We start from the raw sequence: 20,863 nt of genomic DNA, 5'->3' as shown, positions 1-20,863 counted from the left end.
AGGTTGGGAAAAGACATTTCATGCGAACAAGAACCAGAAAAGAGCAGGAGTAGCTATATTAATATCCAACAAATTAGACTTCAAATGTAAAACAGTTAAAAGAGACAAAGAAGGATACTATCTACTAATAAAAGGAACAATTCAACAAGAAGACATTACAATCATAAATATTTGTGCACCAAATCAGAATGCCCCAAAATACATGAGGAATACACTACAAATACAGAAAAGGGAAATAGACACATCTACCATAATAGTTGGAGACTTCAATTCCCCACTCTCATCAATGGACAGAACATCTAGACAGAGGATCAATAAAGAAACAGAGAATTTGAATATTACAATAAATGAGCTAGACTTAACAGACATTTATACGACATTACACCCCACAACAGCAGGATACACCTTTTTCTCAAGTGCTCATGGATAATTCTCAAAGATAGACCATATGCTGGGTCACAAAGCAAGTCTCAACAACTTTAAAAAGATTGAAATCATACACAACACTTTCTCAGATAATAAAGGAATGAAGTTAGAAATCAATAATAGGCAGAGTGCCAGAAAATTCACAAATACATGGAGGCTCAACAACACACTCTTAAACAACCAGTGGGTCAAGGAAAAAATTACAAGAGAAATTAGTAAATATCTCAAGGAGAATGAAAATGAAAACACAACATATCAAAACCTATGGGACGCAGCAAAGGCAGTGCTAAGAGGGAAATTTATTGCCCTAAATGCCTATATCAAAAAAGAAGAAAGGGCAAAAATTTGGGAATTAACTGTCCACTTGGAAGAACTGGAGAAAGAATAGCAAACTAACCCCAAATCCAGGAAAAGGAAAGAAATAACAAAGATTAGAGCAGAAATAAATGAAATTGAAAACATGAAAACAATAGAGAAAATCAATAAGACCAGAAGTTGGTTCTATGAGAAAATCAACAAGATTGATGAGCCCTTAGCAAGACTGACAAAAAGAAGAAGAGAGAGGATGCAAATAGATAGGATCAGAAATGGAAGAGGAGACATAACCACTGACCTCACAGAAATAAAGGAGGTAATAACAGGATACTATGAACAACTTTATGCTAATAAATACAACAATGTAGATGAAATAGACAAGTTCCTAGAAAGGCATGAACAACCAACTTTGACTCAGAAAGAAATAGATGACCTCAACAAACCAATCAAAAGTAAAGAAATTGAATCAGTCATTCAAAAGCTTCCCAAAAAGAAAATCCAAGGACCAGACGGCTTCACAGGTGAATTCTACCAAACATTCCAGAAAGAATTAGTACTAACCCTGCTCAAACTCTTCAAAAAAAACTGAAGTGGAGGGAAAGCTACCTAATTCATTCTGTGAAGTCAACATCACCCTCATACCAAAACCAGGCAAAGATATTACAAAAAAAGAAAACTACAGACCAATCTCTTGAATGAATATAGATGCAAAAATCCTCAACAAAATTCTAGCAAATCGAATCCAGCAACACATTAAAAGAATTATGCATCATGACCAAGTAGGATTCATCCCAGGTGTGCAAGGATGGTTCAACATAAGAAAATCAATTAATGTAATACACCATATCAACAAATCAAAGCAGAAAAATCACATGATCATCTCAATTGATGCAGAGAAGGCATTTGACAAGATTCAACATCCTTTCCTGTTGAAAACACTTCAAAGGATAGGAATACAAGGGAACCTCCTTAAAATGATATAGGGAATATATGAAAAATCCACAGCTAATATCATCCTCAATGGGAAAAAAATGAAAACTTTCCCCTAAGATCAAGAACAAGACAAGGATGTCCATTATCACCACTGTTATTCAACATCATGTTGTAGCTTCTAGCCAGAGCAATTAGACAAGAAAAAGAAATACAAGGCATCAAAATTGGAAAGGAAGAAGTAAAACTATCACTGTTTGCAGATGATATGATACTATACGTTGAAAACCCTGAAAAATCCACAGCAAAACTACTAGAGCTAATAAATGAGTACAGCAAAGTAGCAGGTTACAAGATCAACATTCAAAAATCTGTGGTGTTTCTATACACTAGCAATGAACAAGCTGAGGGGAAAATCAAGAAACGAATTCCATTTACAATTGCAACTAAAAGAATAAAATACCTAGGAATAAATGTAACTAAAGGGACAAAAGACCTATACAAAGAAAACTACAAAAAAACTGTTAAAAGAAATCACAGAAGACCTAAATAGATGGAAGGGCATACCATGTTCATGGATTGGAAGACTAAATATAGTTAAGATGTCAATTCGACCTAAATTGATTTACAGATTCAATGCAATACCAATCAAAATCCCAACAACTTATTTTTCAGAAATAGAAAAACCAATAAGCAAATTTATCTGGAAGGGCAGGGTGCCCCAAATTGCAAAAAGTATCTTGAGGAAATAAAACGAAGCTGGAGGTCTCACGCTGCCTGACTTTAAGGCATATTATGAAGCCACAGTGGTCAAACAGCATGGCACTGGCATAAAAATAGATATATCGACCAATGGAATCGAACAGAGTGCTCAGATATAGACCCTTACATCTATGGACATTTGATCTTTGATAAGGCAGTCAAGCCAACTCACCTGGGACAGAACAGTCTCTTCAATAAATGGTGCCAAGAGAATTGGATATCCATATGCAAAAGAATGAAAGAAGACCCATGTCTCACACCCTATACAAAAGTTAACTCAAAATCGATCAAAGATCTAAACATTAGGTCTAAGACCATAAAACAGTTAGAGGAAAATGTAGGGAGATATCTTATGAATCTTACAATTGGAGGCGGTTTTATGGACCTTACACCTAAAGCAAGAGCACTGAAGAAAGAAAGAAATAAATGGGAGCTCCTCAAAATTAAACACTTTTGTGCATCAAAGAACTTCATCAAGAAAGTAGAAAGACACCCTACACAATGGGAGATAATATTTGGAAATGACATATCAGATAAAGGTCTAGTATCCAGAATTTATAAAGAGATTGTTCAACTCAACAACAAAAAGACAGCCAATCCAATTACAAAATGGGAAAAAGACTTGAACAGACACTTCTCAGAAGAGGAAATACAAATGGCCAAAAGGCACATGAAGAGATGCTCAACATCCCTGGCAATAGAGAAATGCAAATCAAAACCACAGTGAGATATCATCTCACACCCACCAGAATGGTCATTATCAACAAAACAGAAAATGACAAGTGCTGGAGAGGATGCGGAGAAAGAGGCACACTTATCCACTGTTGGTGGGAATGTCAAATGGTGCAACCACTGTGGAAGGCAGTTTGGCGGTTCCTCAAAAAGCTGAATATAGAATTGCCATACGACCCAGCAATACCATTGCTAGGTATCTACTCAGAGGACTTAAGGGCAAAGACACAAACGGACATTTGCACACCAATGTTTATAGCAGCATTATTTACAATTGCAAAGAGATGGAAACAGCCAAAATGTCCATCAACAGACGAGTGGCTAAACAAACTGTGGTATATACATACGATGGAATATTATGCAGCTTTAAGACAGAATAAACTTATGAAGCATGTAATAACATGGATGGACCTAGAGAACATTATACTGAGTGAGACTAGCCAAAAACTAAAGGACAAATGCTGTATGGTCCCACTGATGTGAACCGACATTTGAGAATAAACTTGGAATATGTCATTGGTAACAGAGACCATCAGGAGATAGAAATAGGGTAAGATAATGGGTAATTGGAGCTGAAGGGATACAGACTGTGCAACAAGACTGGATGCAAAAACTCAGAAATGGACAGCACAATACTACCTAATTGTAATGTAATTATGTTAAAACGCTGAATGAAGCTGCATCTGAGTTATAGTTTGTTTTTTTCTTTTTTTTTTTTTTACTTTTTTCTCTCTATTATTGTTTTATTTCTTTTTCTGTTGTCTTTCTATTTCTTTTTCTAAATCGATGCAAATGTACTAAGAAATGATGAATATGCATCTATGTGATGATATTAAGAATTACTGATTGTATATGTAGAATGGAATGATTTCTAAATGTTGTGTTAGTTAATTTTTTTAATTAATAAAAAAAAGAAAACTCAAAAGATTCAGGCTTAAACAGAAAGAAAAACAGTAAGGGGAATGAAGTGAGCCTAAGAGACCCCTGGAATACCATCAAGCTTATTAATGTATGCATTAAGAGAGTCCCAATAACAGAGGAAAGAGAGAAAGGGGCAGAAGAAACATTCAAAGAAATAATGGCAGAAACCATCACAAAGTTAAGCATGTGCACAATCAAGAAGCACAACTAACTCCAAAGGGGATAAATTCAAAGAGAATCATGACCAAACACTTGGTAATGATATTGTCCAATGTTAAGGACAAGAAAAAAGTTCAGAAAGTTGCAGAAAAGCAATGAGTTAGGTACAAGGAAACCCAATAAGATGAAGTCCCAATTTCTCACCAGAAACCATAGTGGCAAGAAGGGAGGCATACAAAATATTTAAAGTGTTGAAAAAAACAATTATCAACCAAGAATTTCTCATCTGGCAAGACTTTATTTTAAAAAGGAGAGAAAGGTTAAGATAATCCCAGATAAACAAACGCTGAGTGAATTGGTCATCACTTGACAGGTCCTACAAGCAGTGCTAAAGGTTGTTCTTCAGCCTGAAAGGAAAGCACATTAGTCAGTGGGTCAAAGCACCATAAAGAAAAATATTTCTCTGGTAATGGTAACCATTTGGGTAATTATAAATGCAATACTACTGTATTGTATTGCTTGTTACATAACTCACCTTCTTCCCTTATGTAGTTGCTAAAATATAAATGCACAAAAAGTCTGATAAACTGATGGTTTTGCACATACAATGTGCAAAGATAAATGGATAGCAAGTACAAAAAGAGTGGAGCTACAGAGTGTATTAGCATAGTGTATGTGTATTTTATTTTAGATAAGGTGGTATCAAATCAAATATGATTGTTATAGATTTAGGATATTAAATTTCATCTACATATGATCCACAAAATAAAATACTTGAAAAATACATTCAGAAATAAGTGAGCAGCAACTCAAAATGCTACAGTACAAAAAAAAAACAAGTAAATATGGAAGTAGGCATTAATGGAAGAAATGAGCATCAAGAGAGTTGAAGGAGTTACAAACACAAAATAGGAAAATGGCAGAGAAGGTCCTGTTCTGTCATTAGTTACTTTATACATAAATAGTTTAACTCCCTAGTCAAAAGGCAGAGATTGGTAGAATCTTGCTGTTTACAGATACTCTCTTTAAATTAAAAGAAATTAGTAGGATGAAATCAAAGGATGGAAAAAATATGCCATGCAAGTAGCAAGCAACAGAGACCTGAATTAACTATACACACATCAGAGAAAATAGATTTTAACTCACACACTGTTTAGAGGGACAATAAATAAGGGTCAGTATACATTAATAAAGGGGTCTATTCATTCAGAAGACATAACAAATATAAATATATACAAACACCTAGCGGCAGAGCTCAAAAATATATTAAGGACGTTGCACGGATGGTTCAGTGGTAGAATGCTCATCTTTCATGTGGGAGACCCGGGTTCGATTCTCAGACCATAACCCCCAAAAAAGAAATATATATATATTAAGGATTTATTAACATTTGAAGGGGAAAGTAGACAGTTCTATATTAGCAGTAGAAGATTTCAATAACCACTTTCAATAGTGCATAGAACGTCTACACTGAAGGAAATATAAGGAAAAAGAAGACCAGAGTGATACTCTAAATTAACTAGAATAAAAGACATATATACAATTCTTCACCCAATAGCAACAGAATTCTTTGCTAGAGCACCTGGGTCATTCTCCAGGTTGAACCACATGTATGTCACAAAACATGTCTCAATTATTCAATTATGTTGAAATTATACAATATATCTTCTCCTACCACAATGGAATAAAACTGGAAATCAATAATAGAGGGAGAAATAGATAATCCACAGATATTTTGAAATTAAACAATGAATGCTTAAATATCCTATGGGTCAAAGAGGAATTCACAAGGACATTGGGAAATACTTTGAGGTGAATTTCATTAAAAATACAATGGACCAAAACTTATGGGATGCAGCAAAGGCAGTGCAGAGAGGGAATTTTTTTTTATCTCTAACTGCTTATATTAAAAAAGAACAATCACAAATCAGAGGCCTAACCTTAAAGATGGAGGATCTAGGAAAAGAAGAATAAACTAAACCTAAAGCAAGCAGAAAGAAAGAAATGACAAAGATTAGAGGAGAAGATAGAGAATAAAAAAAAAATAGAAAGAATCAACAAAACTAAAATTTGTTTCCTTGAAGAGACCTTAAAATCTACAAAACTTCAGCTAGACTGACAAAGAAAGAAAAAGAGGACACATCCAAGTAAAATAAAACATGAAAATTGGAAATTATTACCTAACCCACATAAATAAAAAGGATGGTAAGAGGATTCCACAAACAGTTGTATGTCAAAAAATTGTATAAACTAGATGAAATGGACAAATTCCTAGAATGCACAAACTACGCACACTGGCTCTTCCTTTTCATCTATAACTGAAAAGCAAAGAACCAGGATTAGTGAACACTATGCAATTATACTTAATTGAATAACTTTATAAAAGTCATGAGACTTTTAACCTGAGGTTAAAAGATGCACTGAGAATAACTATCTTGCTGAGAGTAATGGAACAGTTTGCTTTACCACAAAACAGATTTATTTATCGTGAGTTTTTCCTCTGAGACTTTAAGGATCTAATGCTACAATGGTAGCAGGAAGAAGGAGTTAGATTTCCCCACCTCATTTGGGCCCACACACACATTGTCTTTTTAGAAAAAAAATGTAGCATCTCTCTGAACTAGTATTCCAGGAAGAAAAGTTTGGGAAGCATGATCCTAACATTTCTATATTTAAGCTTTGTGCTGGTTTGGAGCTGTTATATGCCCCAGAAAAGCCATGTTCTTTTGGTCCATTCCTGTGGGGGCAGGCCTTTTGTCCAGTGGGACCTTTTGACTGGATTTTTTCATGGAGATGTGACCCTGCTATTCAAGATGGGTCTTGTTCTGCTTACTGAAGTCCTTTAAAACTCTCCTCCCTTCATGAGGCTTACTCTTGTGGAGTTAATGTAGGAAACGGAGAAGCTTAGACTACCAATAGGCATGCCTAAGAGTTACTTCTGGAAGACCTTTTTTTTTGCTCAGATGTGGCCTCAGTCTCGCTAAGCCTAACTCTGCAAATGAAATCACTGCCCCCCACCCCCACATGGAACAAAACATCCAGGGGTGAAAGTCTCCCTGGTGATGTGAGATGACCCAGGGATGAAGCCAGACCTGACACCATGGGATCAACAATTCCATCCTGATCCAAAGGGGGGAAATAAGTGTAATTAATAAAGTGGCAGAGTTCAAATAGAGTCAAGAGGCTACTCTGGAGGTTGCTTTTGGGTAAGCTTTGGTTAGAACTTGCTACTTACCATAACCTGCCCACCTCCAACCAGGACCATTTCAGCCAATCCTAAAGAACACTTAGGGCATTATATAAAATTCCACAAGGATTCCATGCACTGGAGCAACTTTCCAGAAACCTATAACCTCCAAATGGGTCCCTGGTCCAGATAAGTCCTGAAACCTAGCCCAGCGTCCCCACAACATCAGATAGTTCCATCTCCCTACCACATATTGGTGATAGGCCCTTCCAGTATCAAACATTTAGAATTGCCATAGCCCAAACACCCCTGAAGAGAGGTATGGAAAGATCAAAGGTGATGGTGGAGTTATACATAGAAGATAGGATTTACAAATGAGAATGAATGCTGAATCATTAAATCAATATCTCTTTTAGTCTCCAATATTTTAGAGCAGCTAGAAGTAAAAACTTCAGCAGACAGAGTTCTCACCTACCATGCCAGAGATCTGGGTTCACTTTCTGGTGCCTGCCCATGAAAAAAAAAAAAAGTAAAACCTAAAATTGTGAAGTTGTAACCCATGTCAAACTCTGAAATATGATCTACAACTAATTGTGGTGTTGCGCTTGGAAATTTATAGCTTTTTTGTATATTTGTTATTATTCACAAAAAAAGAAGGAAAAAAAGTCAATTGTGATGATAAAAAAATACATTTAAGTCCTCTAGCCTCCTATATTCTGGAGCAGCTAGAAGGAAAAATACGAGAGTATTGTATGGCAGCCCATGACAAACTCTGGGATCTGTCCTGTAACCACTTGTTTAAAAGTGCTTTGAAAACTATTGCTTGCTTTATATATATGTTATAGTATACAATAAGAAAAGTTAAAATTCTAAAAAAATAAATAAATAAACAGTTTTGCGCTTCAAAAAAAAGAATATGAGAAGAGAACACACCAAATGGGAGAAAATATCTGCAAATCACATATCCAACAAGAGTCTTATATTAAGAAAATATAAAGAAATATTACAACTCAGCAATCAGGATAAATAAACCAAGTTAAAAATAGACAAAGCTCTCTCTCTCAGCCCAATTCTGCAAGTGTGATCATTGCCCTCCCCCTCTATGTAGGCTATGACATTAGGGGATGAAAGTCTCCCTGGCAGCATGGGAGATGACTCCCAGGGATGAGCCTCACCCTGACACAGTGGGATCAACAATGCAATCCTGACCGAAAGGGGGAAAAAAGTGTAAGAAAGGAGGTTTCAGTGACTGAGAGAGTTCAAATAGAGTTGAGAGGCTACTCTGAGGTCAGTTTTACACAAGCTTCAGTTAGACATTGCCACCTAACATAACTTGCCAAACCCTCAAAAAATTATTCCTGCCAATCCTAAAGAATACCTAGGGCATTATATACAATTCTACAAAGGTTCCATGCACTAGGATAACTTTCCAGAAACCTACAACCTCCAGATGGGTCCCTGGACCAGATAAGTCCTGTAAGTAGAGGGGCCAGTCTCTCCAGAACATCAGCTAGTTCCATCTCCCTACCCCATATTATCAACAGCCCCTTCCAACATGAAAAAGTTACAATGGTCATAGCCCAAATGCCCCTAAAGAGTGGCAAAAAGAGCAAAGGCAATGGTGGAGTTATACAGAGAAGGCTGGGTTTAACAATTGAGCCTGATTGATGACCTTAAGCAGCTAGAAGTAAAAACCTAAAATTGTGGAATTATAACCCACATCAAACTCTAAAATCTGTTCTATGACTAATTGTTACAATGTACTTTGAAATTTATTGCTTTTTTGAATATATGTTATTTTTCACAAAAAAGAAAAAAAAGGAGTAGGATTATAACAGAGAAAATAGGACTTAAAAAATAAGTATGACTGCTGAATCATTATATTGATATTTTTATTGATATCCAGGGTTTTGGAGCAGCATGAAGAAAAAGCGAAAAATCATGGAACTGTAACCCATACCAAACTTCAAAATCTGTTCTATAACTACTTGTTGGAATGTACTAGGAAATTTATTGCTTTTTTATATATATGCTAATTTCACAATTTAAAAAAATGTTAAAAACCCCCTCCCTTAATCAAATCTTGTAAGACCCAGCTGAAAGTCTGTTGTTCACACCTATGGACCTAAACCTTTATAAGCCGCCCCTATGGAACTCCTCTCCCTCTCTCCTTTACATGGAAACCTGACTTCCATTTCCCAACCAGCCACCATTGGAAAGAATCTTCTCCTGTCCCTAATTAAGCTCATGGATAACTCCATGCCAGGTGTGTTCTTTGGTCTTTGCGTTAAATTGCGTTGGAATATTTGGTGAGCCAGCCAGGAGACCAAAAAGCCACTGACAATAAAAGACATGAATACTGGGAAAGGAGACTCCCTGGGGAGAAACCCAGGATAGCCTGCAACATCTACGTGGGAAGAGGTGGTTACCCTCCTAGATGAATGGGGGCTGCTGAAGGAGTATGGGGATGCCCAGGACTCCCTGTCTGGACTATTGGTACTCTAGCAGCAGGCTGCAGGTCAGTTAGGATTTCATAAGAAAAAGGAAAGCTATAAAGCTGCTGTGACTATCACATAGCTGCTGTTAGGGGCTGTGGTGTTTGACCATGGAAGAGGTTTTCGCTGCTAAAGCTGTAGTTTGCCAGCTAAAAGAAGAACTTAAGTTAGAAAGGGACTTGCATATAGTCCAAGCAGATTTACAAGATGCATTTAATGAGAGGCTACACAGTGTAGATAAGAGTTTAGAAATATTAGCATGCCAGTAAGCTAGAGGAAGAGGGTGTAGACTGTCCAGGGCAAGTGAAGCATATCCTGACTTCCTCTGACTGGGACCCTAAAATATGGTATCCTGTTGATTCCTCTTCAGGTGATGATGAGCCTCAGTCTGACTGGGATACTGAAAATGAGGAAAGGAAGCTTGTTCATCTTCTAGTCCAACAAAAAGTTGTCAGAATATATTCAGCACCCTCGCCCCACTCTCTGGCAGGAGAGGTTGATGTTGAGGGTGCTACCGCCATGGTGGCTGCCCATGCACCCACTCCTGAACAAAAGATCTTAGTTATCATATGTGCTGGTTTGAAAGTCTTATGTGCCCCAGGAAAGCCATATTTTTTTAATCCTGTTCTAATTATATAGGTGGGACCTCTTGATTAGTTGTTTCCATGGAAATATGACACACTCAATTATGGGTGTGACCTTTTGATTAGATGGAGATGTGACTCCACATATTGAAGGCATGTCTTGGTTAGTTTACTGGAATCCTTTTAAAGGGCAAAATTTTGGAGAAAGCTCAGATGCAAACATTTGGAGATTGAGACAGACAACGCCCAGGGTTAAACAACGACTCACAAAAATAGCCAGGACCTAAAGAGAAAAAATTTCTGGTGCCAGGAGATGCTAAGCTAAGAGATGAAATCCAGAGTTTTTCCCCAGAGAAGCTAAGTGAGGGTTTGCAGATGCTTACAGAGGAAGCCCCTGGAATCAGAAGCTGGAAGTAACGGAAATGAGAAAAAGGACCAGCAGGCACCAACCACGTGCATTCCCATATGACAGACACTGGCCTGTCTTCAGAGTCAAGGTATCTTTCTCTGCCTTAGTTTGGACATTTTTGTGGCCTTAGAACTGTAAAACTGTAACTTAATAAATCCCCTTTGTGAAAGGTGGTCCATTTCTGGCATATTACATTCTGGCAGCTTTAGCAAACTAAAACATGTGGGACTATACTACTGCTAAATTGCATGAAATTTGGAATCAATACAGACAAAAGCCTAAAGAAGTCCTGCCAAATTGGCTACCATGTCTTTGGGACACAGGTGCAAAGGGAGTGTTTCTTTCAGGAAAAGAAATGTAAGAAGATATCTGGACTGCCTGTCTCAAGTGAAAGGTAACCGTGTTTCATGTCTCTGCCCATAACACTGATTCTTTACCTGGCAATATTGAAGCAGATACTTCAGCAAGAACTTGTAGCCTACAGTCAACATCACACTAGGCTGCTGAATGGTTGCATAGGAAAACAGGACACCAAGGATATCAAACTCTGTAGAGCCTGGCCAGTAATTTCAGTTGCCTATCACAGGACAATAGCTAAAAGATATTGTAGATGCCTGTCCCTCTTGTTCACTGTGACACTCAAGGATGCTTCCTCATCAACTCAGTCACATTGACCATGAGCAAGTTTCAGTAACCAGGTGACACATTATATTTGGCCCTTTCCCTTATCCAAAGGTGCAAAATATGACCTTATACCTGTAGATATGGCCACTGGACTGTTGCTGGCCTTCCCTGTAGGGAAAGCTAACCAAAGAACTACAATACATAGCTTAGAAAAAAACCAAGTGCATTCTTCAGGGCAGTGATGGGGGACGCTTTTTTCTGACAGTTAACCTGAGTCTGCACTACTGAACATGACATCTTTTGGGCATTTCATTTGCCTTACTACTCCACAGCAGCAGGGTTAACTGAAAGGAGGAATGCGGTTTTAAAAGAGCCATGAAAATTTGACAAGCAGTCTCTTTAGTAGTAGATACACTGATTGTATCTGGCCCCTGCCAGCCTCAGTTCATGGCCCTGAGCAGCTGCTCCTGGTCCTGTTAAACTGGTAATGTCAGGGACCATGCAGATGCTGCAAATTCAGGTAAAAGGACCAGCAATGCTTCACAATAAGGTAATGAAAAGAATTTGTACTTGCCTGTGCCACAAGCATTAGAAATTGGGGAAAATAAGGTTGATTGACCATGGTCCTGGCAAATGCAGTCATGCTAATTGAGAATCCTAAGCCCATGGGGTATCAGGGTCACCCAAAACTTAAGTATTAGAGCATAGTTTATACACAAAATGCCAAAAGTTGTATATGTAACCAACCAAATACGACCCTCCTTACCTCAAGGCACAATATGTATGACTCTGTGGACATATTATACCCTGGAATTGACTCCAGAAGACTTGCTGCAATAACAGGGGGAAAGGTTTGTTATCAAAACACCCTTCTCCAGGAACACTTCTATCTTCTAATGGAAATTTAGCCTTTATTCTATTAGCTCAGCAAAATTTGCCTCTCATTGCTCCTCATAAACATCTTTCTTTCCACCTTTAGCAACATAGCAAACACCTTCCTTCAATAGACTTCTGCAGTCTATTGAACGCTGAGTGTGCACTGAACTGTCATTGTTGGGTGCCATCAGCCTGCCTTGAACTGTGACCCTTGCAAATTAGACTATGTGGAATACCCTGCTGGCCTGGCAGAATTCAACACATTGAGAAATCTGGAAAAGATTCTTATTTAAGACTGAGATTCTTTTGTCACTTTGTAGGGTTGCTATCTCTGTGGACGGAACTCCTAGTATTCTGTTGTCTCTTTTACTGTTGCTGTGGAATATGGATGCAATGTCTGTCCTATGGTCAACACAGTCTGCCATGTTGGGGGGGACTGTGAGGACCCAGGGCCTGGGCCCCATGGCCTCCTGCATCATCACTGCATGCAGCCACCTTCAAGACTAAGACAGACACTAAAAGTCAACAGACCCCCTCACGGGTGGAAGAATGTCATTATTTTGTATAGGGAAAGAACATGTCTTTGAGGGGTCCAGAGGGTACAATGTGCTGGTTTGGAATTATGGTTTTTGGTCCAGTCTTGTGTGGGCAGACCTAATGTTGGGTGGGACTTTCTGATTGGGTTGTTTCCTTGGAGATATGACCCTCCCCATTTAAGTGAGTCTTGGTCCACTTACTAGGGTCCTTTAAAACTCCCCTCCCCTAAACAAGATCCTACTGAAACTCTACTGTCACACCCTGTGGACCTAAACTTTTATAAGCCACTCCCATGGCACTCCTCTCCCTCTCTCCTTTACGTGGAATGTGACTTCCGTTTCCCAACTATCCATCATTGGGAAGACTCTCCTATCCATGAGCCCCTAATTAAGCTCATGGGTAACTCTGTGCTAGTCATGTTCTTTGGTCTTGGGGCTAGGTTATATTGGAACAAGCTTTAAATCCAGCATTTGTTCCCTTTTATGATTAACTGTTTTTTTGAGCCATGTGTGTGGGTTAACAGAGTTAGAGAATTAAATGCTCTACTCTACATCAGTTAAAATATACAGAGTGCACATATCTGTCCACACATGTACCCATATAAATATAATCTCATTACAACCATGTAGTAGAAAAGACCTGATTTAGGGGTATTACAGTGCCAGGGATGAGCCCTGTTGCTTTTCTGGGACACTAGACATGTTACTTCAATTCTCTGGGTGTAACGCACAGACTCTCCATTTTTCTTTGGTTTGGTGTAGGAATTGAGATGATTGTCCAGGATTCTTAAAGCTCTAACAATTAACACTCACAATAAAAAAGGAAGGAAAGTCTCAATTCCATGCAAGTATTGTCCCAAGATTAATACCCACTCTGGCCCAACTGTCCCTAAAAATAAGTGTGATACCTGGAGGAGGCCTCAGTGTTGGGGAGAAAAATGGGATGTAGGTGGAGTCTTAATCATTAATTTTTTGAAGGATCAAAATATACTCTGAATTGAAGGCTCTGAAAAGACTTCCAGTTTAAAATATTTTTTAAAGGTAAGGATTATACAAATGAATATTTTTGTACAAGGAAGAGTTTACTCCATAAAATTCTTAACATGCTCACACATACATACTCACATGCGAACAGATTTCTGTATTTTCTATTTAATCAGTAGCCCTTACTAAACCTCTCCCTCCATCCAGCTGTATGCAGCTGGAGGTGTGGAGGGGAGGTGTCGGGGAGACTGGAAATTGAACAGTAATGATCCTGCAATTATCTAAACATCGATCTGTAGGCTCTGTCTCATTTCCTCCTGACATAATCATGATAAAATTTGTTTCTTCCAGGATTGTATTATTTTTCTCTTACCTTTTCTTGTTTCCATGCAAAATGCAGACACCCCTTAATGTAATCCTTAAAAACATAAGGGTACCATGAGTTCCTTGGCCTGTGGCCCCATTCTCAGAAGGACTCAAGCCTCCTGGGAAGCTGGATACCAGTCTCAGGAAACTGGGAAGAGAGCTTCAAGAAACAGACTGATTTAAATAATAATAGCACTCCTTGCCCTAGAGCTTTTCAGAGCAGCTGCTAACAAAACAGATAATCTGTGCAACTCAGAGCAAATACAGGCAACCCAGTTTTGTAGTTTTAGCAGTTTTAATGTAGCAAAGAAATCCTCTGTTCACTGTGAATCAGCAATATTTTTGAAAGAAAGACAATTGGACTCTAGAAACCTTTTTAGATCCGTTTGCTCAGGCTAACAGTCATGTGATAACACAGGGTGGGGCTGAGGAGAGATATCCTTTGGGAACGTTTTGAATAGGAGCCTCTCTGGGCCATTTTGATGTTTTTTATAAACTCTTGTGCTGTACAGAATGAAAGGTTTAGGAGGCAAAAGGGTGAGAAAGAAGAAAAGTAGACCAGGAAATTTAAAGTGAGCGAGTTTATTTCTGCGCTCCCGGGTAGAGCTCACCGCATCCAAGATGGAGAGAGGTGAGTCCGCACGTGGGCTTCAGTGTGGGCAGCTTTTAAGGATGGGGGTCAGGTAACATCCGGAAGGGGTGGTTCATTAGTTCCAGAAGTCAGGTTGGGAAGGGTGACACAGCCTCTGCAGCTCCAGCTGCAGTGCCTTTCCCCGTTCCCACGACCTAACACAGAACACCACCTGGACCACAAGGGAACACACAGCAGGAACTGTCCACATCTCTCCTCAAGGAAGGGGCTGAAGGCCGATGGGGGAGGCAGCCTGGGGGAAGCAGAGCACGGGCCCCTCAACCCCAGACACATGGCAGTGGCACATCATGGGCACATGGCAGCAGCATACATTTTCCTCAGAGGACCCTCTTTTCATTTCCTAACAATCCATAGAGACCATGTCCATCTCTGCACAGAATCCCAGGAACTACTGAACCTGACATGGAAAAACACAGCTGCTAATTCTACAGTAGTCCCTGAAAAGATGATGGATAGTTCACATTTGCCTCCAAGTGTTTGCATTTACAAACCTAAGAACTGGTGATCCTGCCCTCCTCTTCACCCTGAACAAACCTTCAGATGTCACAGAAATGCACATTAACTTCTGTTCAAGCCTGGGTCAAATACTAAGTGGTGTTATTCAAAATATTTTTGAATTCTTACACATTGTCAGCAAGACAATGATAACATATTGATCACTTTTGGGCTTAGCCTTTCTGGGCCCTACTTACATTATGAATAAATTTTTCAGTTTCTAAAATGAATATTCCAATGATAATTACAAAACAAAGTGTGTTAAATACTTAACTACAGAGAAAATCAATGTCACAAAAAATACTTTACCGATTACTGTCTTTGAATTTACAGTGGTTTAGTTTTTTACTTCAAATAGGAATATCTTGTTTTGGAGAATGTTTAGAAAAATCAAGTTCATCCTACAGACAGACAAAAAAAAAGTCTTCTTTCCTTATTCTTCACAAATTCATCCAAAGGGAAGCAATGCATTTCCAAATATTTAAAAGAGAGTAGGTATCTATCTCTCAAGATGGAAGTATTTACATAGGTAGAGAGTAAAGAAGAAATAGGAAATTCAGAACTCAGAGACTCAATTTTCTATCAGAAAAACAAAGAAAGAAATGAAACTAGGTATTTGCATGACCTATTATTTTGAGGGAAAATGGTTCCAGTTCTTCTTTGCTAACTGATTCCTCACTTCTGACTACCTAGAAGATATAACCCCATGCCTGGGACACATTCTACTAATTGGGGCATAGTGCAGTAAGGCTAGGGAAGGTTTGAATGGGTGATTAGTCATTTTTTTCTGACTCATGGTTTAGCCCAACCCAAATCCTTTATGGAAAAAAACAGGGCAAATTAACTTTATCATTAAACTATCACAAATGTTACTTAGGGGGGGGAAAGAGAGAGAAAATATAATCCCTTTACAACAGGGAAATGGCTCGAGTTTGCATTAACATTTAAAATGCAGGTTACTGGTTTTAAGAATATGAGAAAAAAGAAATTAGTTCACTGAATGTGTAATCTAAGAGTCTAAATTCTGGCAATATATCAAATAGCCTGAGTTTGTTTTGGGGTGTGTTTGCTTTTTTGGATTTAGTTGTTTAGATAAATGCTCCACCTCAGGCTTATTCATTCAAAACTTGCAGGTTGGGACCCAGGCTTCTCTAATCCTCCATATAATGATTCAGAGTTATCACATCTTCTGGTTACATACATACCAGAAGTTATATGTAAGAATCAAGTGTTAGTTAAGTATTATTATGTATTTTTAAGTATTAACATAAGTTATATAAATATTAAGGTCACTATGGTCATTCAATCCCTAATATAACAATTTTCATGAATCAATTAATATGTGTCCTAAATGGTTGAGATACATCATTCAGGAAAGGCACTATCCCTGCACCCATTATACAGATACAATAATGATAATTATGTATGCATTTATCAGAGGAATCCCCAAATATATTAAGAACATAATGCAGATTGCAGGGGAAAATGAACGAATCTACATTAATTTTAGGAGATTTCATTACACCACTTTTAATAATGAATAGAACATCTAGACATAAGATCAACAAGTAAATAGAAGACTATAATGATACTCTTATCCATTTGGACCTAACAGACACATATAGAACACTTCATCCAACAGCTATAAAATATAACTTCTTCTCTAGTGTACACATAATCATTCTCTAGTAGAAACCTAATTGAGATTAGTGAATACTATACAAAATTATACTTAATTGAATAACTTTATAAAAGTCATGGGAAATTGTTGGGTGGTGATAAGTCACAGGGATGGACCCTGTGTCTATCTCTGTGCAATTAGACATGTCACCTCGATTCTCCAGGTATAATGCTCTCCATTTTCCTTTGGTTTCCTGCAGGAATTGAGATGATTACTTGGGATTCTTCACACTGACGATTTACATTTATAGCAAAAATTAGGAAAAGTTTCAATTCAAAGCAATGTTGGTCCCTGGATGAATAGTTACTGTGGCCTGCCCCTAAGAACAAGTGTGTTTCCTGGAGGACTTAGTATTACATTTAAGTGTGAAATGCTCAGGAGAAAAATGAGATATAGGTGGAGTCTTGCTACAAACCTCTTTTGGAGGATCATAATATGCTGTGAACTGGAGACTCTGAGAAGACTTCAAGTTAAAAACATTTTAAAGGTAAGGATTATGCAAATAAATATCTTTGCACAACGCAAGAATTTGCTCCAGACAACTCTTAATAGGCTCACGCATTCATAATCACACAAAAGCAGTTTTCCATGTGCTTTCCTTAATCAGTAGCCCTTAGTAAACATTTTCCTAAGTCCAGCTATATGCAGCTGGGGGAGGGGATGGGTTGGGTGGTGGTAGGGGAGACTGTACATTAAGCAGTCATGGTCCGGCAATTATCTGAATACCAGTATGTAGACTGATTCATTTCCTCAGGCCATAGTGAAAGTAATGTTTGCTTCTTCCAGGATGTCCTATTATTTTCTTTACTTTTCTGGTTTCCCTGCCAAATGCAGACACCCTTCAGATTAATCCCTAAAAACATAAGCACCATAAGTGATACACATAAGTGGCCCCACTTCCAGAAGGACACATGCCTTCTGGGAAGCTGGATACCAGCCTCAGAAACGGGAAAAGACCTTCAAGACACAGGCCGACTTTTGAAAATAATAGTGCTCATTTCCTGAGTTTATTTCCAATCACATGGCAAGAAATCAGGAAACCAGTACAGCTCAGAGCAAGTACAGGCAACCCAGGTTTGTGGTTTTACAAGTTTCAACACAGCATCGAATACCTCTGTTCACTGTGAATTAGCAATATTTTTGAACAATGGAGGTTGCACTTAACTTTTTAGAGGATTATGCTTAGGTCAGTGTGCATGTGATAATGCAGGGTGGAGCAGAGGAGAGGTATCCTTCTGGGAACATTTTGAATAGGAGCCTCTCTGAGCCATTTTAATGTTTTTTATAAACTCTTATGTTGTGCAGAACACCACCTGGACCACAAGGGAACACACAGCAGGAACTGTCCACATCTGTCCTTGAGGAAGGGGCTAAAGGCCGATGGGGGAGACTGCCTAGGGGAGGCAGAGCATGGTCTCCTCACACCCAGGCACACGGCAGTAACACATCATGAGCATGTGCAGCAGCACATATTTTCCTCAGTGGACCCTCTTTTTATTCCCCAACAATCTGCGGAATCTGTGTCCATCTCTCCACAGATCCCCAGGAATACTGAACCTGACTAGGAAAACCTGATTCTCACACAGTTGCTAATTCCACCGTAGTGCCTGAAGAGGTGATGGTTATTTGCACACTTACCTCCTGATGTTGACATTTAAAAAGCTGAGAGCAGTGATCTTGCCCTCCTCTTCACCCCAAACCTTCAAATGTTCCCTAAATCTTCGCCATTTCCTATTTAAGCCTGGGACAAATAGGCACTGGTATTGACATAAAATATTTTTGATTTTTTTTTTTTTTACATCATTGACAAAGCAAAGGTAACACAGTTTAAACCACTTTTGTTCTTTACCTCTCTGGGTCCTTCTTATGGTATGAATGAATTTTTGTTTTTTCTGTTTCTAGAATGGGGATCCCTATGCTAATTACAAAACATTGAAGAAAATACTTGACCAGAAACAAAAGGTAGCTCGCAAAAATGTACTTTACTGACTACTTGCCTTGCATTTAAAAGTGGTTTAGTTTCTGATGACAGACAGGAACATTTTGCTTTGAAGAATGTTTAGAAAAATCAAGTTTATGGTACAGACACACAAAAAAGAGCTTTTTTTTCTTTTACTTCAGAAATCCACCAAAAAGGATAGCACTGCATGTCCAAAATATGACAATAAGAGTATGTGCCAGATGCTGAAGAAGAAATATTTCCTTAGGTGGAGAGTCAAGAAGAAATGGGAAATTCAGAACCTAGAGTATAATGAGAAATAAGACAAAGTAGAGTTAATATGACTAAGATATTTAAATTAGGGTTGGGAAGTCATTCTGGAGATTAATTTTAGGCAAAATCAACCAGATATGACAAATTGCCAAAGTATGCAAAGCATAAAGCAACAATGTTCCTCAAAATCTCAAGGACAACCAGACACCATAAAACAAACCACAGATATAGAACTCAGTTAATTATCTCTAATTATAATTGGAGTACCCCAAATATCCACCACCACAAATAATATGTCTAATCTTCCCTTTATTTAAAAACTCTTGCCTGGAAATACCAAGATGAGATACAATTTGGGTTGCTGTCTGAATTTGTGCTCCCAGAATTGCAATTCTAAAATCCCAAATAAACGCCTTTGTTGCCATCATCATAGCTCATTTCTCAGTTGGCATTACAGGTGTCAGAAATGGGATCCAGTGTGACCACTGACCTGACTCTGAAGCTACCATTTGATCTGAGCATGGAACTGGCAAGAGCCCCTTGAGTTCTGTTATTTTCCCAGTGATCCTGGCTTCGTGTCAGTGAGTCCTCTTGGCTCCAAACCTCCCTCTTTTTGGTTGAGGTTCTAGCCTTTCTTTGGGTGTCCACTGGTGAATGTTATTTTGAACTTCAGTCTTCGTTTTGGTCTGGTGACAGCAGTCTTTTTGTGTTTGCCCTTTTTTGGAATATAGGAAAATTGTATATCTGGTGAGTACTTTAATGAGACTGCTAAAATTCCCACTTTGATAATGAGCTCTTTTCAGTGGAGGGATCCCTCCGAACAATCAGTGTAACCTATGTTCTGACTGTGAGCAATCAAACAATTATTTTGATGGTCATGGGATGGGCAATTTAATGCTATTAGAACTCCCACTAGCTTTTGATGAGAAGCCTCAGCTTCCAAAGAAAAAAACTTCTGTGAAAGGAGAAGGTGGCCACAGATGAGTTAGACTGACACAAGATTGCTCACCACTCGCAAGACAATTTCCATGCAACTTGGTACACCTGGTTGTGGGTTGGACAACTAGAGTACAGGCTGTCTGCCAGGTAAGGTATCCCAAGAAGAGCACACCATAAAACATCACACTTATCCAAAACCCAAATAATTCCTCTCAGGCTTAGGCTTTAGTATTGCTTACAATTAGTACTAACTAAAAGAACATGTTCCGATTCCTAAGCACTCTAATGGTGCACTGCCATCTAGCACACCAGCTGATATCATGGACAAAAATTATGGTCCTGACTCACGTAAAATCTTATCCCACTAGACCTGGAACACTAAAGAAAATCTTGAAATACAATGGCCACAGTGGGGATCTTTTGATATACCTAAATTGGTATATTTGCAGGCTAGAAAATATAGGCCCTAAAACTAAGCAACTCAAATTAGGTAGTTATCTTATTTGGTACTTGGAAGCTTCCAAATATATAATTCTAAAATTGCCTGTCTTGAAGAAACAAATGCTAAATTAACAAAA

General features: G+C 38.4%; 1 long non-coding RNA gene across 1 annotated transcript in view; it reads left to right on the top strand.

Annotated features, from left to right (window-relative positions):
- The window catches only part of LOC143691277 (uncharacterized), a 152,634-nt gene extending 143,245 nt beyond the window's left edge, over window positions 1-9,389 (top strand). The window contains exon 6 of the long non-coding RNA XR_013179436.1: window positions 9,339-9,389. This is a non-coding gene — a long non-coding RNA (uncharacterized LOC143691277). The remainder of the gene's footprint in view (window positions 1-9,338) is intronic.
- Window positions 9,390-20,863: the final 11,474 nt, after the last annotated feature.

The sequence above is a fragment of the Tamandua tetradactyla genome, chromosome 7, assembly GCF_023851605.1.
Source record: "Tamandua tetradactyla isolate mTamTet1 chromosome 7, mTamTet1.pri, whole genome shotgun sequence".
Lineage (NCBI taxonomy): Eukaryota > Metazoa > Chordata > Mammalia > Pilosa > Myrmecophagidae > Tamandua > Tamandua tetradactyla.
Note: the sequence above shows the minus strand (reverse complement) of the source record. Positions and strands in the feature narration are given on the sequence as shown.